The sequence below is a fragment of the Aquarana catesbeiana genome, linkage group LG03 (genome assembly GCF_042186555.1).
Source record: "Aquarana catesbeiana isolate 2022-GZ linkage group LG03, ASM4218655v1, whole genome shotgun sequence".
Taxonomy (NCBI): domain Eukaryota; kingdom Metazoa; phylum Chordata; class Amphibia; order Anura; family Ranidae; genus Aquarana; species Aquarana catesbeiana.
Window position 1 is genome coordinate 455146661 of NC_133326.1, and position 21718 is coordinate 455168378.

The 21718-nt window shown below is 43.3% G+C and overlaps 1 protein-coding gene across 2 annotated transcripts in view; it reads right to left on the reverse strand.

The window, feature by feature from the left end:
- GABRG2 (gamma-aminobutyric acid type A receptor subunit gamma2) overlaps positions 1-21718 on the reverse strand; it is a 364630-nt gene that overhangs the window by 192747 nt on the left and 150165 nt on the right. The gene's annotated exons all lie outside the window — the stretch shown is intronic.

The window sequence follows — 21718 nt, forward strand, 5'->3', positions numbered from 1 at the left end:
TATGATTACAGTAAGAACATTCAGGTATCTCTTCACACCCTTAGATGATCTTCGCTTTATCCTAGAATCCCCAAGTTTGAGCTGAAAATAGCATGCAGACTCCTGGCTTCACTTCAGATTTACTCCCCACTGGACCCTATAGGCCAGTGAGGCCACCTGTCACATTTGGTAGCTAATTGTAACTGGGTTTTTAGTATTCTGATGAGCAGCGATAATCATCTAAAGGCACCTGAAATGCCTGTTTTAAAGTGTCTCTGTCCCCACAACAAAAACAGTGCCCAAAATTTACTCCGTAAAAGAAGACCTTTATACTCCTCTGTTCTGTCTCTCATTCCTCTGATCTTAACTTTGTTCATAAGCCCCCACATCTGGCAGAATCTTCACATCCATCACACTTCTAAATGTCTCAGGTAATTGATCCTCCATTGCATGCTGTGGTGCCAGCCATCAGCCTCTATATCTCTACAAGTCATAGAATCACTTTGCTCAGTGGGAAATTTTGGCAGATAACACTCTCAAAAGAGTCAGTTGTGAAGATTCTGCTGGAGCTTGTAGTTCTCCAAGAGATCAAGAATCCAGGGAATCGGTATCAGAAAAGGTGTGTATTAATAGTTTTCTTGCAGTCACTTTAAGAATTTAGAGTTCTTTTGGGAGGAAAGAAACCCCACAGGTTCCTTTTAAAAGGTAGGCAAGTGATTCCTAATGGGCTGACATTCACCCAAGACCTCTCAGATAGTCTATTGTGTAAGTAAATAGTATATTTATACTAAGAAAGTTTGTTCATCTGTAATTATACTGTAGTTGTACTTATCTAGTCTTAGCCCTCATTCCACGGAGCCCGCCTCGGTCCGCCGGCTCAGAGGGAGATCTCTCCATTGATCTTTGCTGAGCCAGCGGATGACAGGTCCCTCTCTGCTGCCTATGGAGGGATCAGATGAAAACGGTCACCATGTCCATTTTCATCAGATCTCACCCGATCCGATCTGCCAGCGATGGATCTGGACGTAGGGCCATCCATCTGCTTTTTGCGGATCGGACCAGGTCGGATGTCAGCGGACATGTCTCCATCCGTCGCTCCATAGGCTAACATGGAGCGCCCGTTCAGGTCCGCCGTCAAAACTGACAGGCGGACCTGAACGGTCCGATCGTGTGAAAGGGGCCTTAAGGACATTAGTAATGCATTTTCTAAAACAAATCAATTTGAATGAAACATTGCTGGTTATTCACTATTTTTATATCACAAACATATTATTGCAGCACATTACAGGGATGTTAAAGGCAAGTTTCAGTTGAACAAAAACCATATGGAAACTTATGCAAAAGTATATTATATGAACAATTCTAAATATGGATGTCAGATTATTAACCCATGTATCACATGCTGAATATAGCATATAACCAAAGCAAAAAAACAATAGTATGAAACTTTTACCGTGCCAGAATGTATACATACCTGTGTTGGATACTGTTAAAAGATTTAATTTTATTAATAGCCACTTAAATTATGATAAAATAAAACATTGTCAAGTATTCACCAACACCTCAACTTACAACCCATCAACAATATCTTCCTACTACATCAAATTATGGTAGGAAGGCAAATATGCATTTTATGAATAGGGAGAAGCCAAACGGCCTTGGTTCTAGGAAGCTTCAGTGAACTTCAATGAAGTTTGCAGGCAAAACCCCATTAAAATAGATGGGAGCAGAATCTGTCAAATTAAACATGCCAATTTTCTGGGCTAATAGGCAAGGGGGTGTCAAAAAATAGCATGGGGGGGGGGGGGGCAGACGACTGCCCCAGGGAACATGCACCAATGCAAAAAATGTTTTTAAAAATTCCATTCAGCCAGGACCAGTAAATTTTGTTAATGCATAATATAAAATATTATAAATATTAATAAATAATATTGGGGGGGGGGGTGTTGCCCCAATTCTGTCTTTTAAGGGACACACCTCTGTGATGTACAGAAAGTACTGCTGTTTAAAATTAACAGCAAACTATAGGGTTTTAAAAGCAAATCCACTTTGCACTACAAGTGCACTGCATGTGCACCTGGAAGTGCAGTCGCTGTAGATCTGAGGGGGACATATAAGGGAAATAAAAAACAGCATTTTTGCTTGTACAGTATTGGATGATAAAATCAGCAGAGCTTCCCCTCATTTCAGATCTTCCCCTCAGATCTAAAGCGACTGCACTTCTAAGTGCACTTGCAATGCACTTGCAGTGCAAAGTGGATTTGCCTTTAGTGAATCAACCCCTATATGTCTTTTGGGGAACCATAAAATGCATACTAGTGCATTTGAGTCTGATATGGATTTTAGGTACCTCACTCAAAAAAAAAACTTTGGGTCTGCTATAGATTTTCAGGGGGACTCCAGGCAGAAAAAAAATGCATCAAGTCTCCATAAAATGCATAGCAGATCCTTAATCTGAGCATGCAGATTGGTTGGCCAGGAAAGTGGGGGGATGCACATGCAGCTTCCCCTTCTGGACTTTACCAGGCCATGTGCCCTCAACAGGAGGGGTACCTTGCCAGGGCGACCCCCCTGGCAAAGCACTTTTGTCCCAACGTTGATGAGGACAAGGGCCTCTTCCCCACAACCCTGGCAAGTGGGGGGTTTATGGGAATCTGGAATCCCCCTTTAATAAGGTTGTTGTTACCTTTAGGTGTATTTTAGGCCACAATCCAATGTGGATCATTAGCTTCCATACACAAACAATGAAACAAAGTAAATCTCAAATATACATAATAACGCCTTATTTTATCTAACATATTAATACAGTGTTTGTTATGCCCATAGATGTCCATATCCTTGTTCAGTTTAAAATGTCCCCACCATACTCATCTAAGTACAGATTAATTATTGGTCCAGCTTACACAGAAAGTAATTAAGCAACAAGTGTTTATGATCTGTGAGAGAAATCCAATCACCCAGAGAAAATCCACACAAACATTACAGATCTGCATTGATAGCCTTGCCTGAGTTAAAAATAGCCACAGAAAGGCAACATAGTGCTGCAGTACCTCTGTATTAGGCCAGATTAAAAGGACATTTCAGGTAATTTACAAATCAAAACACGTGTTTGAAGATCTAGTACATTTTTACACAGGATTAAACTGATTTTATTGCATAGTAAATGTGTTATTATTTTATACTATTATTATCTCACCAGCAGCATGAGCCACTGTTTCCCTAGCTTGAGTTTAGAATAAAATAACTGTTGCTGCTGGAACCTCAAATTGATGCTCTCAGTCTGAACTGTTATTAGAAAGTGTGTACTCTAAGCAGTAAAGATGTGTATGATGCTATTAACCACAGCAATCAGATTTGAGTTTACTGTAGTGTAATTAGAGAAAAATTCATTCTGATTAGATCGCTGCATTTTACTTGATGCTATTTGTCTAACTGGGTAAGCCCACAAACATATCACATGTATCCCAGAACATCATTATGTAATCTCTATAAGAAGGACGCTTACTGTATACGTGGTACTCATGTTTTTTATGATCTGTGATGTAGTAAATATTTAGTTAAACCGGGATTCATTTATGTTTTATTTTGTTTTAACCCTTTGGCCAATGTAACTTTTACACTAACATGTAATCAACCTCCTGTGCACTATAGAAGCCAAAATCTGTTTACAATACAATTCCTTGTTGCTGGCTATGTAGTAGATGTGATCACTTCTACCTGTACATGTGAATAAAAGTGCCACCCCCTGCCTGTGTCCCATACTTACTTGTCCCTTCTGGGTGCTCAGAATCTCCATGGTTGGTGTCACAATAGAGAGCGTTGGGAGATCAGCAAAGATCCAATAACTGGTCTTTCATGTGAAGTATCAACCTGGAAGTGCTAACCTCTGAGCACTCATGTGCTTGCAATCTCTTGTTTCCCTAGCATGGGTAGAAGTTGATGGAGCACAGTCTATGCTCGATAAGCTACAACAAAATGCAGAGGTGACCCCTGATGTCTCGTAAGAAAGAACCAGCCCTTTTGATAGCAATAATCAAAAAAAATGTTTAATAAATTAAAAATAACAAACAAGCAACCTATTTTTTTTAAAAAGCTCTCTGCACCCACACTTACATGCTCACATACATCGGGTATACACTCATACAAAAAGACAGATTACACCATGTATATTAGGTATCACCATGCACTCCAATGTGAGATCATAAATTCTAGGACCATCATTTGCTGTTAACTCTAAATCGATGAGCTGTGAAGGCTTGCCTATAGACAATTTATGGTACGATAATTGGGTATTATATACTGTAGTGCTTGTGTGCACTAAAATAATTGTATGAAGTAATTTTTGTATCCTGAGAATATAGATTGATAAACAGAAACAAAATTATCGTGTGACATACAAAGTTACAACCACGGGGGCTTGGCTACCATGCTGTTGCATTGAAGCTTGATACAACAGCTACTCCACAGCGCTGAGAATTACAGCAATCAGAAATGACTTTCCTCTTTAGAAGCCTTACATTCTACCTTCTGAGGCTCAGGTCCACACCCAGAGATGACACGCAAGAGGAAGGAGGCTTCATAGCCTAAGAAACTACAGCATTTCTTCCTCCCTGCAGAGAGGATACAGACCCAAGATGGTGCTAACAGCTGCTCACCTGCCTCATCCAGTGGCTCCTCACATACATCTTGTGATTTTCCGTGGTCTGACCCTCGGAAGACAGCTCAGACACAGTCTTCAGTTGTCTCTACGCCTCTCTCACAAAGCCCAGCTAAAAGCAAACCCACTCTAAGCAGGGTCATCTGCTTTTGAGGTAGGCTTTGGCTGTAATTCATTGAGTGAAACTAGAGATCTAGCAGAAACAACTCATTCTCCACCAGCAACCAGCCATTTTCTGACACAACTCTAAAAGACATGCTCATCTGCCCACGTGCTTCATTGCATACTGACATGAGTGAAAGTGTTCAGAGTTTCAAAGCTGATGTACAGGAGCTTTGGAGGTAGAGCAGATTATTTGGAGCAGAAAATGGGAGAATTTGCATAATTCCATAACAATCTTATTGTTGATGCACACAATAATTAGTAAGATGAGCTTGAAATGCTTAAGGCAAATGTAGCTGATTTGGAAGACTGATCAAAAAGAAATATTATAAAAGTTTGTGAAATCCCTAAATCTATACAGAATGTTCAGCTACAACAATATGCCTGTGATATGATCTGCACAGTGCTGCCATCTATACCTGACTATGAAATATTGATAGGATACTTTGCCCCCCAAAACCATCACACCTCCCTGATACTATTCCATGAGACATTATAATGCGTGTTCACTTCTTTCATGTAAGAGAACAGCTTATGTCAGCTTTTTGCAGGTCAGTTCAAGTGCCTGAAAAATATGCACATGGAGCTATTTGTGGATCTTTCACATGCTTAAAAAGCGCAAATCACTCCTACCAATCACAAAGCCCTTGCGGAACCACAACATTGCCTATCATTGGAGCTACCAGATGAAGCTTACCGTTACCCACAAAAACACCACGTCAGTGATTACCTCACTTGCAGAGGGGCTTACACTACTCAGATCCTGGAATATTATACCCAAGCAAGATTCGGCATCCCAGACACCCTCTCCTAAGGTGAACACCCAGGATGATTGGAAGGTTGTCTCCTATAAGCGCAAGCACAAAAATCCCGCTACTTAATCGACTCTAGCATACAAAATCTTCACAATACTCAAATCCTCTAGCATGATGGAGCCTTTTGTCCATGATACCTCCTCCAATTACAATGTGCAGTATATCTGCAATCAGATTCCTGTTGAAATTGCATCTTTTTAAAATATGTTTTTTGACTCTATAATTTTTTTTCTTCAGTTTTTTTCCTCTCTCCAGTTCTAAGTCTGGAGACTGTGATGTGCTATCTTAGACCACTCTTCTGATATGCTATTCTGTGCTCTCGCTTCACAGCTACAACTTTGCCCGTAGTAGATCACAAGTTCCCCCACTACCACCCCAAAACTGCTGCAAAGTAACATCAGCATCTTTTCTTTATCTTTCATCATGGTGATTATGATAAAATCCTTTAATGTCCATGGGCTGAATCACCCTGCAAAATGATCAACTTTATAGAAAGAAGCCCTCAAACTAGGGTGTGATCTACTCTGTATTCAAGAGATGCATTTCCAAATATCGGGCACTCCTACCTTTGTACATATAGACATACAGTGCCTTGCAAAAGTATTCACCCCCCGTTGGCATTTTTCATGCTTTGTTCTCTCACAACCTGGAATTAACATGGATTGTTTGAGGATTTGCATCATTTAATTTACAGAACATGCCGACAACTTTGAAGATGTTTTATTTTTTTATTGTGAAGCAAACAACAAATAGGACAAAATAACAGAAAAAGTCAATGTGCATAACTATTCACCCCCCTAAAGTCAATACTTTGTAGAGCCACTTTTTGCAGCTATCACAGCTCCAAGTCACTTTGGATAAGTCTCTATGAGCTTGCCACATCTTACCACTGCGATTTTTGCCCATTTCTCCTTGCAAAACTGCTCCAGCTCCTTCAAGTTGGATGGTTTGTGCTTGTGAACAGCAATCTTTAAGCCTAACCACAGATTTTCTATTGGATTGAGGTCTGGGCTTTGACTAGGCCATTCCAACCCATTTACATGTTTCTTCTTAAACCACTCAAGTGTTGCTTTAGCAGTGTGTTTGCGGTCATTGTCCTGCTGGATGGTGAAACCCAGTCCTAGCCTCAAACCACACACAGAGTGGTACAGGTTTTGCTCAAGAATATCCCTGTATTTAGCACCATCCATCTTTCCCTCAACTCTGACCAGTTTCCCAGTCCCGACTGCTGAAAAACATCCCCACAGCATGATGCTGCCACCACCATGTTTCACTGTGGGGATGGTGTTCTTTGGGTGATGTGATGTGTTGGGTTTGCGCCAGACTTAGCGTTTTCTTTGATGGCCAAAAAGTTCAATTTTCGCCTCGTCTGACCAGAGCACCTTCCTCCATACATTTTGGGAGTCTCCCACATGCCTTTTTGCAAACTCAAAATGTGCCATTTTGTTTTTTGCTGAAAGTAATGGCTTTCTTCTGGTCACTCTGCCATAAAGCTCAACTCTATGGAGCGTACGGCTTATTGTCGTCCTATGTACAGATACTCCAGTCTCTGCTGTGGAACTCTGCAGCTCCTCCAGGGTTACATTAAGTCTCTGTGCTGCCTCTCTAATTAATTACTGTGCCAGGTTCTTTCCATTTGGTTATGATAGATTTGATGGTGCTCCTAGGGATCATCAAAGATTTGGATATTTTTTTATAACCTAACCCTGACTTGTACTTCTCAACAACATTGTCCTTTACTTGTTTGGAGAGTTCCTTGGTCTTCATGGCAGTGTTTGGTTAGTGGTGCCTCTTGCTTAGGTGTTACAGCCTCTGGGACCTTTAACACATCAGATTCAGATTAAAAAAACATTGAACTAAAGGCTGTAATGTAACAAAATAGGTAAAACGCCAAGGGGGGGGGGGGGTGAATACTTTTACAAGGCACTGTAAAAAAGTATCCATCAAAGATAGTGAGACCATACACAAAAAGCTCAAATTCATCAGTTTAGAGACTAGGAACAATTTGGACAAAAAAATTGAGACAGAAAATTGTCAACTATCCTAGATTACATATTTGACAATCCCTAAAAATCTAATAAAAAGGGGAGGAGGAGGAACCTAAAACACCTATATTTATGAATGATCAATAAAGCCATTTACATCAAGATTTACAATCAGATCCATGTGGGGTAAAGGGCCTGACATTTTAAATCCATTTCATCTCCAATTTGGAGATCTCTCTAATTAGTGAGCTTCCTCTCCAATGTGAAGGAAACCTATTAATCCCACCAAAAAAATTGCAATGAAAGGGCCTTTATTGTATGTAGTTGCATAATGTCTAGAAACTGAATGATCCTTAAAGCCCTCCTTAATGTTGCCTATGTGCTCATTCAACCTAACATGCAAGACCCGCTTGGTCCTCCCCACATACTGGAGGCCCTATGGGCACTGGAGCACATAGACAACATTAGTGGTAGAGCATGTAATAAATGGTTTGATACAAAAAGTCTGAGAAGTACTGGTCGAAACAAAGGTATTTGCTCTCATATTTTTGCACTCACTGATAGTGCACACTTGACATCTCCTACACTGGTAATAACCAGTGAGGTTTTGGAAAAAAAAGAGATTCTTCTCGGGTGGATTAAAGTGTCAGGGCTGGGCTCAGCCCTTCCTTCTCTGAGCTGGCCACTCAGCTGTTAGCTAATTGTCAGCTCCTATCTCTCCACAGTTGCTCAGCTGTTGATGATATCCTGCTCGTCAGTCCTGCCTACTTAAGCCATCCAGTCCAGAGGATCTCTGTCTTCGCCTTGGTCAACATCATAGAAACTATCTCCTGCGATCCTGTTCAAGACTTGCTTTGCTGACATCCCTTCTGGCTCCAGATCCTGTTTGATGTTCCACTACATTGATCCCTGACTTCTGGCTTGGCTGACTATGCGTTCAGGTTACTAGGGATGAGCTTCGAGTCTGAGTCCTCGAACATCAGCTGTTCGCCAGTTCGCTGAACAGCGAACAATTTGGGGTGTTCGCGGCAAATTCGAAAGCCGCGGAACACCCTTTTAAAGTCTATGGGAGAAATCAAAAGTGCTAATTTTAAAGGCTTATATGCATGGTATTGTCATAAAAAGCGTTTGGGGACCTGGGTCCTGCCCCAGGGGACATGGATCAATGTGCAAAAAATTTTTTAAAAACTGCCGTTTTTTCGGGAGCAGTGATTTTAATATAAGATAAAAGAGATCTCGCGCAATCCCATCAATTCACACATAATAAGGTGACTTATACATATATAAAGTGCATAGCGCTAAATGACATCTCAATAAAAAAATAAAAAAATAAATATATAGATTAGAGGTGCTCTCTATTAGTGTAATATGAGTGAAACATCAAAAAATAAATAAGTGAAAACCTTCATTGAATCAGTAAAGACTGCATAAAGTGACTTAGTGAATAATAAAAGCTAGTCAAAGTTCATATATATCTTCATAGATGATCTCCTGTTAGTATCAGTCTCTCAGACCTCTCACCTTCATGTGTATTAAAACAAGCGTAGTTACATAGTTACATAGTTACATAGTAGGTGAGGTTGAAAAAAGACACAAGTCCATCAAGTCCAACCTATGTGTGTGATTATGTGTCAGTATTACATTACATATCCCTGTATATTGCGGTCATTCAGGTGATTATCTAATAGTTTCTTGAAGCTATCAATGCTCCCCGCTGAGACCACCGCCTGTGGAAGGGAATTCCACATCCTTGCCGCTCTTACAGTAAAGAACCCTCTACGTAGTTTAAGGTTAAACCTCTTTTCTTCTAATTGTAATGAGTGGCCACGAGTCTTATTAAACTCTCTTCTGCAAAAAAGTTTTATCCCTATTGTGGGGTCACCAGTACAGTATTTGTAAATTGAAATCATATCCCCTCTCAAGCGTCTCTTCTCCAGAGAGAATAAGTTCAGTGCTCGCAACCTTTCCTAATAACTAAGATCCTCCAGACCCTTTATTAGCTTTGTTGCCCTTCTTTGTACTCGCTCCATTTCCAGTACGTCCCTCCTGAGGACTGGTGCCCAGAACTGGACAGCATACTCCAGGTGCGGGCGGACCAGAGTCTTGTAGAGCGGGAGAATTATCGTTTTATCTCTGCAGTTGATCCCCCTTTTAATGCATGCCAATATTCTGTTTGCTTTATTAGCAGCAGCTTGGCATTGCATGCCATTGCTGAGCCTATCATCCACTAGGACCCCCAAGTCCTTTTCCATCCTAGATTCCCCCAGAGGTTCTCCCCCCAGTGTATAGATTGCATTCATATTTTTGACACCCAAATGCATTATTTTACATTTTTCTACATTGAACCTCATTTGCCATGTAGTCGCCCACCCCATTAATTTGTTCAGGTCTTTTTGCAAGATTTCCACATCCTGCGGAGAAGTTATTGCCCTGCTTAGCTTAGTATCGTCTGCAAATACAGAGATGGAACTGTTTATCCCATCCTCCAGGTCGTTTATGAACAAATTAAATAGGATTGGTCCCAGCACAGAACCCTGGGGGACCCCACTACCCACCCCTGACCATTCTGAGTACTCCCCATTTATCACCACCCTCTGAACACGCCCTTGTAGCCAGTTTTCAATCCATGTACTCACCCTATGGTCCATGCCAACGCACCTTATTTTGTACAGTAAACGTTTATGGGGAACTGTGTCAAATGCTTTTGCAAAATCCAGATACACCACGTCTACGGGCCTTCCTTTATCTAGATGGCAACTCACCTCCTCATAGAAGGTTAATAGATTGGTTTGGCAAGAACGATTCTTCATGAATCCATGCTGATTACTGCTAATGATATCATTCTTATTACTAAAATCTTGTATATAGTCCCTTATCATCCCCTCCAAGAGTTTACATACTATTGATGTTAGGCTAACTGGTCTGTAATTCCCAGGGATGTTTTTTGGGCCCTTTTTAAATATTGGTGCTACATTGGCTTTTCTCCAATCAGCTGGTACCATTCCAGTCAATAGACTGTCTGTAAAAATTAGGAACAACGGTCTGGCAATCACCTGACTGAGTTCCCTAAGTACCCTCGGATGCAAGCCATCTGGTCCCGGTGATTTATTAATGTTAAGTTTAACATTAACAGTTCATTGGCATCAAGTGGTGGATGTGTGTGTAGCATCAGAGTGAAGCCCAGATGGTCCTCATCTATTTATCCCGGCTTGGATAGTTCCCTCTTAGCTCCCAGTACAGTTCACCAGCCTGTCATAATATGTACCACCGAGGCACAAATGGCCCGGTTGTGCAAGAGGGAAAAAGGAAGAAAGCCTCCAATGGTGTAGTATGTTTGATAATAAAATATATATTTATTAAAGCTTCAAGATGTACTCTTACTTAAAATGAGTTAAAAACAAGTGAGATACAGAACAGCTGCGTCTAGGGTGCCTTCTCACGTGACTTCCGGTTTACGTCTCTCCACGGCCACTCCCTACGCGTTACGTCACTGCTCGTGACTTCATCTGGGGAACCCTTTTTTAATAAAGGGTTCCCCAGATGAATAATGCTTAAAGTGAAACAATAAAAGTGTAATATTCCTTTATAAATTCATACCTGGGGGGTGTCTATAGTATGCCTGTAAAGGGGCGCATGTTTCCCGTGTTTAGAACAGTCTGACAGCAAAATAAAGTCATTTAAAACTACTCGCGGCTTTTAATGAATTGTCGGTCCAACAATACACATTAAAGTTCATTGATAAAAACGGCATGGGATTTCCCCACAGGGGAGCCCCGAACCAAAAAAAAAAAAAAATGGCGTGGGGGGTCCCCCTAAATTTCATACCAGGCCCTTCAGGTCTGGTATGGATATTAAGGGGAACCCTGGCCAACATTTAAAAAAAAAATGGCGTGCGGGTCCCCCTCAAAATCTATACCACACCCTTCAGGCCTGGTATGGATTTTAAGGGGAACCCCGCGACAAAATTGAAAAAAAATGGCGTGGGGCCCCCCAAAAATCCATACCAGACCCTTATCCGAGCACGCAACCTGGCAGGCTGCAGGAAAAGAGGGGGGATGAGAGAGTGCCCCCCCTCCTGAACCGTACCAGGCCATATGCCCTCAACATTGGGAGGGTGCTTTGGGGTAGCCCCCCAAAGCACCTTGTCCCCATGTTGATGGGGAAAAGGGCCTCATCCCCACAACCCTTGCCCGGTGGTTGTGGGGGTCTGCGGGTGGGGGGCTTATCGGAATCTGGAAGCCCCCTTTAACAAGGGGAACCGCAGATCCCAGCCCCCTGTGTGAAATGGTAAGGGGATACCCCTACCATTTCACAAAAAAAACTGTCAAAAATGTTAAAAATGACAAGAGACAGTTTTTGACAATTCCTTTATTTAAAGTCTTCTTTTTTCCATGTTCTTTCTTCTATCTTCCTTCGGTTTCTTCCTACATCTTCTTCTTCTGGTTCTTCCTCCGGTGTTCTTGTCCGGAATGTTCCCCCGCGGCGTCTTCTTCCCTTCTTCTCGGGCCACTCCGCATCCATGATGGGAGGCTCCCGCTGTGTGACGCTTCTCGTCTTCTGACGGTTCTTAAATAACAGAGGTCGGGGCCACCCGGTGACCCCGCCCTCCATTATTTAAGAACCGTCAAAAGACAAGAAGCGTCACACAGCGGGAGCCTCCCATCATGGATGCAAAGCGGCCTAAGAAGAAGAAGGGAAGAAGACGCAGCGGAGGAAGATGCCGGACGAGAACACCGGAGGAAGAACCAGATGAACCAGAAGAATCAGAAGAAGAACAAGATGTAGGAAGAAACCGAAGGAGAAAGAAGATGGAAAAAAGAAGACTTTAAATAAAGGAATTGCCAAAAACTGTCTCTTGTCATTTTTGACAGTTTTTTTGTGAAATGGTAGGCGTACTTTTGTACCCCCTTACCATTTCACACAGGAGGGGGCCGGGATCTGGGGTTCCCCTTGTTAAAGGGGGATTCCAGATTCCGATAAACCCCCCGCCCGCAGACCCCCACAACCACCGGGCAAGGGTTGTGGGGATGAGGCCCTTGTCCTCATCAACATGGGGACAAGGTGCTTTGGGGGTTACCCCAAAGCACCCTCCCAATGTTGAGGGCATGTGGCCTGGTACGGTTCAGGAGGGGGGGCACTCTCTCATCCCCCCTCTTTTCCTGCGGCCTGCCAGGTTGCGTGCTCGGATAAGGGTCTGGTAGGGATTTTTGGAGGGACCCTACGCCATTTTTTTAAAAATTTTGGCACGTGGTTCCCCTTAAAATCCATACCAGACCTGAAGGACCACCACACCATTTTTTTTTTTAAATTTTGGCCAGGGTTCCCCTTAATAGCCAATATCCATACCAGACCTGAAGGGCCTGGTATGGAATTTAGGGGGACCCCCACACCATTTTTTTTTTTAATTTTGGTTCGGGGTTCCCCTGTGGGGAATTCCCATGCCGTTTTTATCAATAAACTTTTATATGTATTGTCGGACCGACAATAGCCGCGAGTAGTTTTAAATGACTTTTTTTCCTTTGAAATGTCATTTTGCTGTCAGACTGTTCTAAACACGGGAAACCTGCGCCCCTTTACAGGCATACTATAGACACCCCCCAGGTACGAAATTTAAAGGAATATTACACTTTTATTGTTTCACTTTAAGCATTATTAAAATCACTGCTCCCAAAGAAATGGCCATTTTCAAACTCTTTTTGCATTGATCCATATCCCCTGGGGCAGGACCCAGGTCCCCAGACACTTTTTATGACAATAACTTGCATATAAGCCTTTAAAATGAGCACTTTTGATTATTCATGTTCGAGTCCGATAGACTTTAACGGTGTTCACGTGTTCGAACAAATTTTTTGCCTGTTCGCATGTTCTGGTGCTCATCCCTACCGGTTACTGAACTTTGGCGGTGTTTTGACTACATTTGTTCTTTTTACTTTTATTATTAAAGAAGTGTGATTTAACTGTACTTCTGTCTCGGCCTGGTTTTGTGGTTTCTGACAGTAGGTGAAGGCCATGAATTCAGAAGATGCAGTCAATCCACTTGTTGGTAATATTTTTTCCAGATTGAAGGAACTGGAACACCGCATTGATCATTTTGCCATAGCGTTACAAATGCTCTTGAGTCACACGGCTCACCTGGAATCTCCCATTGTGGCCGCCACGGTACAACCTCTCTGTGCAGGCATCCGCCTCGAGTATTACCTCTATAAGAGGTATGTCTGGTTCCACTCCACTTCCCCAGCGATTTGGGGGCAATCCAGTCCAATGCAGAGGGTTTCTCGACCAGGTTGAGATATACTTTGAGATGCTGCCCCAGGCGTTTCCCATGGACAGAAGCAAAGTAGGATTTGTGATATCTTTGCTTTCAGAGAGAGCCTTGGCCTGGGCAAACCCTCTATGGGAGACGCAAAAGCCTCTTGTCTTGAGCTACCCTGAGGTTGTGGCTTTGTTTAAAAGGGTATTTGACATTCCTGCACGCTCCGATTCTGCTGCAAAGTGCCTGGAGTTCTGCATCCTGATTATCCCCGTTTATGGTGAATTATGGTTTCCAACCTTCCATGTTGCCTGACTCATTTGTTCCGCAGAGTATTCCTGCATTAGGAGCGACTCTGTGGTCTTTGTTCCACTTGGGCACAAGTCCAGGAGGCTTTGCGACATGCTAATGATAGGTACAGACTCCATTCTGACTGCAGACCCTTTCTGCGCCTTCCTACCAGGTTGGGGACAGGGTCTGGCTGTCATCTCGCAACCTCATGTTCCCTCACTAAAGTTCGCACCTCGGTTTATTAGGCCTTTCCGTATTCTTTTCAGGATTAACCCAGTGGCTTACGCATTAGACCTCCCTTCTAATATGCGTATTTCAAATGTATTTCATGTCTCCTTATTAAAACCTTTAGTCTGAAAGTACAGTCCATTGTTGACTCCCATAGGTTCCGTGGGCGCATACAGTACCTGGTGCATTGGAAAGGGTACGGCCGGAGGAACGCACTTGGGTCTCATTCTCAGATGTACATGCCCCTGTCCTCCTCCGTGATTACCATAGATGTTTTCCCCTCAAGCCTGGTCGTCCTCTGAGGGGGAGGGGTCGATGAGGAGGGGGCACTGTGAGGGCTGGGCTCAGCCCTTCCGTCTCTGAGCAGGCCGCTCAGCTGTCAGCTAATTGCCAGCTCCTATCACTCCACAGTTACTCAGCTGTTGATGATATCCTGCTCGTCAGTCCTGCCTACTTAAGCCGCCCAGTCCAGAGGATCTCTGTCTTTGCCTTGGTCAACATCACAGAAACTATCTCCTGCGATCCTGTTCAAGACTTGCTTTGCTGACATCCCTTCTGGCTCTAGATCCTGCTTGCTGTTCCACTACATTGATCCCTGACTTCTGGCCTGGCTGTCTATTAGGGTTGTCCTGATAACGATACTAGTATCAGTATCGGCACCGATACCGAGCATTTGCCCGAGTACTTGTACTCGGGCAAATGCTCCCGATGCTTCCGCCGATACTTGGAAGTCAGCTGTGATCGGCGCGTGGGGAAGTTACAAGATTCTCCCCCAGCGGCTTTCAGCAGCTTTAGTGACATACAGCGGTGATCGGTCACCGCTGACTGTCACTGCATCCTCCTCCATGCCCCCTCCGTTCCTCTGTCCCCCTCCGCTGTCCCCCTCTGTTCCTCTCTCCTTCCCTGTGTCTCTCCGCTGTCCCCTCTGTTCTGCTGTGTCTCTCCGCTGTCCCCCTCCGTTCCCCTCTCCTTCCCTGTGTCTCTCCGCTGTCCCCCTCCGTTCCTCTCTCCTTCCCTGTGTCTCTCCGCTGTCCCCCTCCGTTCCTCTCTCCTTCCCTGTGTCTCTCCGCTGTCCCCTCCGTTCCCCTCTCTTTCCCTGTGTCTCTCCGCTGTCCCCTCCGTTCCCCTCTCCTTCTCTGTCCCCTCCGTTCTGCTGTCTCTCTCTGCTGTGTGAATGGACAGAGTCAGCTGACTCTGTCCATTCACATAACTGAAACATTGTAATCTCCTGTGATTACGATGTGTCAGTTTATGAATGGAGAGGAGCCGATGTCTTCTCTCCATTCATTCTCAGTGCAGCTGAGGCTGCAGAGAAAGGGACTGGGGAATCTCTATCCTTGGTCTCTTTCTTTGTCTCAAGGGGGAGATATCAGAGGTCTGTTAAGACCCCTGATATCTCACCAAAGCCCCCCAACAGGGCTGATTAAAAAAAAAAATAAAAAAACAAAAACAAAAAACATATAAAGAATAAAAAAAATATTATTGTAAAAAATAAAAATTGTAAAAAAAAAAACAAAAAAACACACACACATACACCATTCACCCCCCCCCCCCCCAAAAAAAAAGAAAACACTGTTAAAAAAAAAACACTGTCACGTGACATTAAAAAAAAAGTATCGGTAATCGGTATCGGCGAGTACTTGAAAAAAAGTATCGGTACTTGTACTCGGTCCTAAAAAAGTGGTATCGGGACAACCCTACTGTCTATCCGTTCTGGTTACTGAACTTCTATGTTTTGACTAAGTTTGTTCTTTTTACTTTTATTATTAAACAAGTGTGATTTAACTGTACTTCTGTCTCGGCCTGATTTCATGGTTTCTGACATTAAGACATTTGGGGCAACCTGATCTCTGAGGAAGAGAGCTCCCCTATAAACTACTTGAGGTCTAACTAGCAAAGTAGGTCCAAGGGCCCTATCATTACGTAATATATACCAGAGTTTGTGCATCAGATGCTTAATCGATTGGTGTTGCATAGAATATGAAGTAATAAATGGCAAATAAAGTCCATTGCTGGTGTTATTGACTGATTTAGACTTTTTCAGCAACAATCTCTTGAACACACAAACAATCTCCTGAACATAGGAGGCTGAGCTATTGAGTAGCCCGACTGGATATCCTTTTTCAACAAATCTGTTTGTCAAGATCTCCTGTACTTTATATTTTATTTCATAGTTACATAGTTACATAGTAGGTGAGGTTGAAAAAAAAAAGTCCATCAAGTCCAACCCATGTGTGTGATTATATGCCAGTATTACATTTTATATCCCTGTATGTTGCAGTCGATGCCCCCCTGCTGAGACCACCGCCTGTGGAAGGGAATTCCACATCCTTGCCGCTCTAATGCCCCGTACACAAGGTCGGATTTTCCGACGGAAAATGTGCGATCGGAGCGTGTTGTCGGAAAATCCGACCGTGTGTGGGCTCCATCGGACTTTTTCCATCGGAATTTCCGACACACAAAGTTTGAGAGCTTGCTATAAAATTTTCCGACAACAAAATCCGTTGTCGGAAATTCCGATCGTGTGTACACAAATCCGACGCACAAAGTGCCATGCATGCTCAGAATAAATTAAGAGACGAAAGCTATTGGCTACTGCCCCGTTTATAGTCCCGACGTACGTGTTTTACGTCACCTCGTTTAGAACAATCGGAAATTCCGACAACTTTGTGCGACCGTGTGTATGCAAGACAAGTTTGAGCCAACATCCGTCGGGAAAAATCCATGGATTTTGTTGTCGGATTTTCCGATCAATGTCCGATCGTGTGTACAGGGCATTACAGTAAAGAACCCTATACATAGTTTAAGGTTAAACCTCTTTTCTTCTAATTTTAATGAGTGGCCACAAGTCTTGTTAAACTTCCTTCTGCAAAAAAGTTTTATCCCTATTGTGGGGTCACCAATATGGTATTTGTATATTGAAATCATATCCCCTCTCAAGCGTCTCTTCTCCAGAGAGAATAAGTTCAGTGCTTGCAACCTTTCCTCATAACTAATATCCTCCAGACCCTTTATTAGCTTTGTTGCCCTTCTTTGTACTCGCTCCACTTCCAGTACATCCTTCCTGAGGACTGGTACCAGAACTGGACAGCATACTCTAGGTGCAGCCGGACCAGAGTCTTGTATAGAGGGAAAATTATTGTTTAGTCTCTGGAATTAATCCCCTTTTTAATGCATACCGATATTCTGTTTGCTTTGTTAGCAGCAGCTTGGCATTGCATGCCATTGCTGAGCCTATCATCTACTAGGACCCCCAGGTCCTTTTCCATCCTAGATTCCCCCAGAGGTTCTCCCCCCCAGTGTATAGATTGCAATCATATTTTTGCCACCCAAATGCATTATTTTACATTTTTCTGCACTGAACCTCATTTGCCATGTAGTTGCTCACCCCATTAATTTGTTCAGATCTTTTTGCAAGGTTTCCACATCCTGCAGAGAAGGAGCTTAGTATCGTCCACAAATACAGAGATTGAACTGTTTACCCCATCCTCCAGGTTGTTTATGAACAAATTATATAGGATTGGTCCCAGCACAGAACCCTGGGGGACCCCACTACCCACCCTGACCATTCAGAGTACTCCCCATTTATCACCACCCTCTGAAGTCGCCCTTGTAGCCAGTCCATGTACTCACCCTATGGTCCATGCCAACGGACCTTATTTTGTACAGTAAACGTTTATGGGGAACTGCGTCAAATGCTTTTGCAAAATCCAGATACACCATGTCTACGGGCCTTCCTTTATCTAGATGGCAACTCACCTCTTAATAGAAGGTTAATAGATTGGATTGGCAAGAACGATTCTTCATGAATCCATGCTGATTACTGCTAATGACACCGTTCTCATTACTAAAATCTTGTATATAGTCCCTTTTCATCCCCTCCAAGAGTTTACATACTATTGATGTTAGGCTAACTGGTCTGTAATTCCCAGGGATATATTTTGGGCCCTTTTTAAATATTGGTGCTACATTGGCTTTTCTCCAATGAGCTGGTACCATTCCAGTCAGTAGACTATCAGTAAAAATTAGGAACAATGGTCTGGCAATTACTTGACTGAGATTCCTAAATACCCTCGGGTGCAAGCCATCTGGTCCCGGTGATTTATTAATGTTAAGTTTCCCAAGTCTAATTTTAATTCTGTCCTCTGTTAACCATGGAGGTGCTTCCTGTGATGTGTCATGAGGAGAAACACTGCAGTTTTGGTTACTGAAGTCCCCCGATTCCCTCATGAAGACTAAGGAGAAGAATGAATTTAATACCTTCGCCATCTCCCCATCCTTTGTAACTAGATGTCCTTCCTCATTCTTTATGGGGCCAATATGGTCTGTCCTCCCTTTTTTTACTGTTTACATACTTAAAGAATTTCTTGGGATTTTTTTTGCTCTCCTCCGCTATGTGTCTTTCATGTTCTATCTTGTGAATGCTTGTAAAGTGTGAATGCTGATGATGATCCCTCAACCCCGTATTTTTTGAAGGCCTTCTCCTTTGCTTTTATATGCATTTTTACATTGAAGTTGAGCCATCCAGGACTTTTGTTCACTTTTTTAAATTTATTACCCAATGGGATGCATTGGCTAATGCCATTATTTAATATGCTCTTAAAGCAAACCCATCTCTCCCCCGTGTTCTTTGTTCCTAAGATTCTATCCCAATTTATGCCTTCTAGCAAGGCTCGTAGTTTAGGGAAGTTGGCTCTTTTGAAATTCAGTGTCTTTGTATTCCCCTTATGTTTCCTATTTGTGTGATTTATACTGAAGCCAATTGACCTGTGATCGCTGTTACCTAAATTGCCCCGTATTTCCACATCCGTGATCAGGTCTGTATTGTTGGTAATAGTAGATCCAGTAACGCTTTATTTCTATTTGGTGCGTCTACCATCTGACCCATAAAATTGTCCTGCAAGACATCTAGGAACTGGCGAGCCTTAGATGAATGCTTGGTTCCCTCCGCCCAGTCTATGTCTGAATAGTTAAAATCCCCCATTATGATAACACTTCCCATCCTTGCTGCTAATCCAAATTGTGATAGAAGATCTGTCTCCCCTTCCTCCCTCAGGTTAGGGGGGATATAGCATACTCCCAGTATTATTTTCCCCTTAGTTTCATCCCTTTGGAGCTCCACCCATAAGGATTCCACCTCCTCCCTAGCTTCCGTAGTGATGTCATCTCTCACATTCACTTGTACATTATTCTTGATATATAGGCATACCCCTCCTCTTTTTTACCCTCTCTATCCTTGCGATAAATGGTATACCCTTGAATTTGCCAGTCAATCATGAGAGCTGTTGAACCAGGTCTCTGAGATTCCCACAAAATCCAAATCCTCCTCGTACAACAGTATCTCTAGTTCACCCACTTGTCTGCCAGGCTCCTGGCATTGGTGAACATGCCGCATAGTTTAGACCGGTCGCATATTATCCTCTTATTGGGTGTTCCGAGATTGCAACTAGGACTTGCTACTATACTTACCTGTGGTTTATGTGCTTTGGTCAACCTATCACTAATGCCCCCAATACTACCTTCTGGAATATGTTCCGCGCTGACTATCTCTACCTCTGGACCCTCCCCCCCATCGCCTAGTTTAAAAACCCCTCTAACTTTTTGGCCATCTTCATTCCCAGCTGATCTGCACCCTTCTCATTTAGGTGTAGTCTGTCCCTTCTATAGTACCGGTTATCGACTGAGAAGTCGGCCCAGTCCTCCAGGAACCAAAACTCCTCCTTACTACACCAGCTCTTCAGCCACTTGTTTACTTCCCTAATCTCCCTCTGCCTTTCTAGTGTGGCTCGATGTACCAGTAGTATTCCTGAGAATACTACCTTGGAGGTCCTTTTCCTCGATTTTATTAAGTCCCTAAAATTGTTCTTTAGGACACTCCATCTGCCTCTGACTTTGTCATTGGTGCCAACGTGCACCGTGACAGCTGGGTCTTCCCCAGCCCCTCCCAGTAATCTGTCCAGCAGATCCGTGATGTGCCGAACCCAAGCGCCCAGTAGACAACATACTGTTCGGCGCTTCAGGTCTTTGTTACAGATTGGCCTCTCTGTCCTTCTAAGAATTAAGTCCCCTACCACCAGAATCTGTCTTTCCTTTCCCTTTGCTTCCCCCCCAATCTCACTGGAGGAGTTCTTCCCCCGGCAGCTAGGAGAGTTCCTCAGCTCCAGCATTGCTGGTCCCTGACTGGTTTCACCAATGTCACTCAATGGAGCGTACTTATTGGGATGCTCCAGCCCTGGATCGGCCTCCCTGGCACTTCCCCTTCTAACCTTCCTGACTGTCACCCATCTATGCTTTGCTAGTGCCTGCACCTCTGTCTCCACCCGCCTCTGTGCTGGCCCCAGCCAGCACCTGCCGTGTACGTTCCTAACTCTCCTTTAGTATGGAGGGACTTCTCAGTGCTGACAGTTGCATCTCAGTGCAGTTGTGTCTCAACTGCATGCACTGACTTTTTGGCACTCAATTCAGCTGTGACCAATGATGGCAGTTGTCGAGGGGAATGAAAGAATTTCTATCCATGAAACCTTAATCGAGATTCTCAAATCTAAAAAATAGATCTCTTCCAAACTAGCTTCATAATTTAGTTTAATACCCCTATCATTATTCAGGGGTTCCATAAAGGTTTGCAGACTTTCTCGGCTACCGTCCCACAGGAGGAGGATGTCATGTATATACCTAGCCCACAAGACCAACTCCGGCCTTTGTTGGGCATGGATGACATCCTCCTCCCATTTAGCCACAAACAGGTCTGCCAAACTGGGGGCAAATTTAGCCAAGCAAGCAACCCCCTTGTTATGGCAGAAAAATGTGTTCCTGAACCAGAAATAATTATGTGTTGCCGCAAACTTTCTCTGATGTCTGGGGAGCTCTGACTGATGGTCTAAATAGTATGCTACTGATTGAAAAACCTAACTCATGTGGTATACTCATCTATAAAGATGTGACATCTGCTGTGACTAACCAGTAGCCTTCCCTAGGTTCATAGTTGGACAACAGATTATTAGAGTTGGGCAAGCACCCAAATTTGCGGGATGCTCAGTGGGATGTTCACCCGCTAAATGCCCCACAATGCACTGCACACTGCACAGTGCATTCTAGTGCCCTAACTGCTGGTCAGGTGCATGGCTTTACCAATTAGGGCATAGATCACTGTCAGTGCCCTGATTAGACAAAGTAATGATGGCTTTGTCCAATCACAGCTCAGTGCTTATAGTTCCACCCCACACTATAAAATGTCCCTTCCCACAGGAAGCTTTTGTAGTATGTTATTGGAGTGGCGATAGAGCAGTTTGCTACTAGAGAGTTTGTGTGTTTACTTTTTGTGATTTTGAGTGTAGAGTATTAGTGTAGTGTT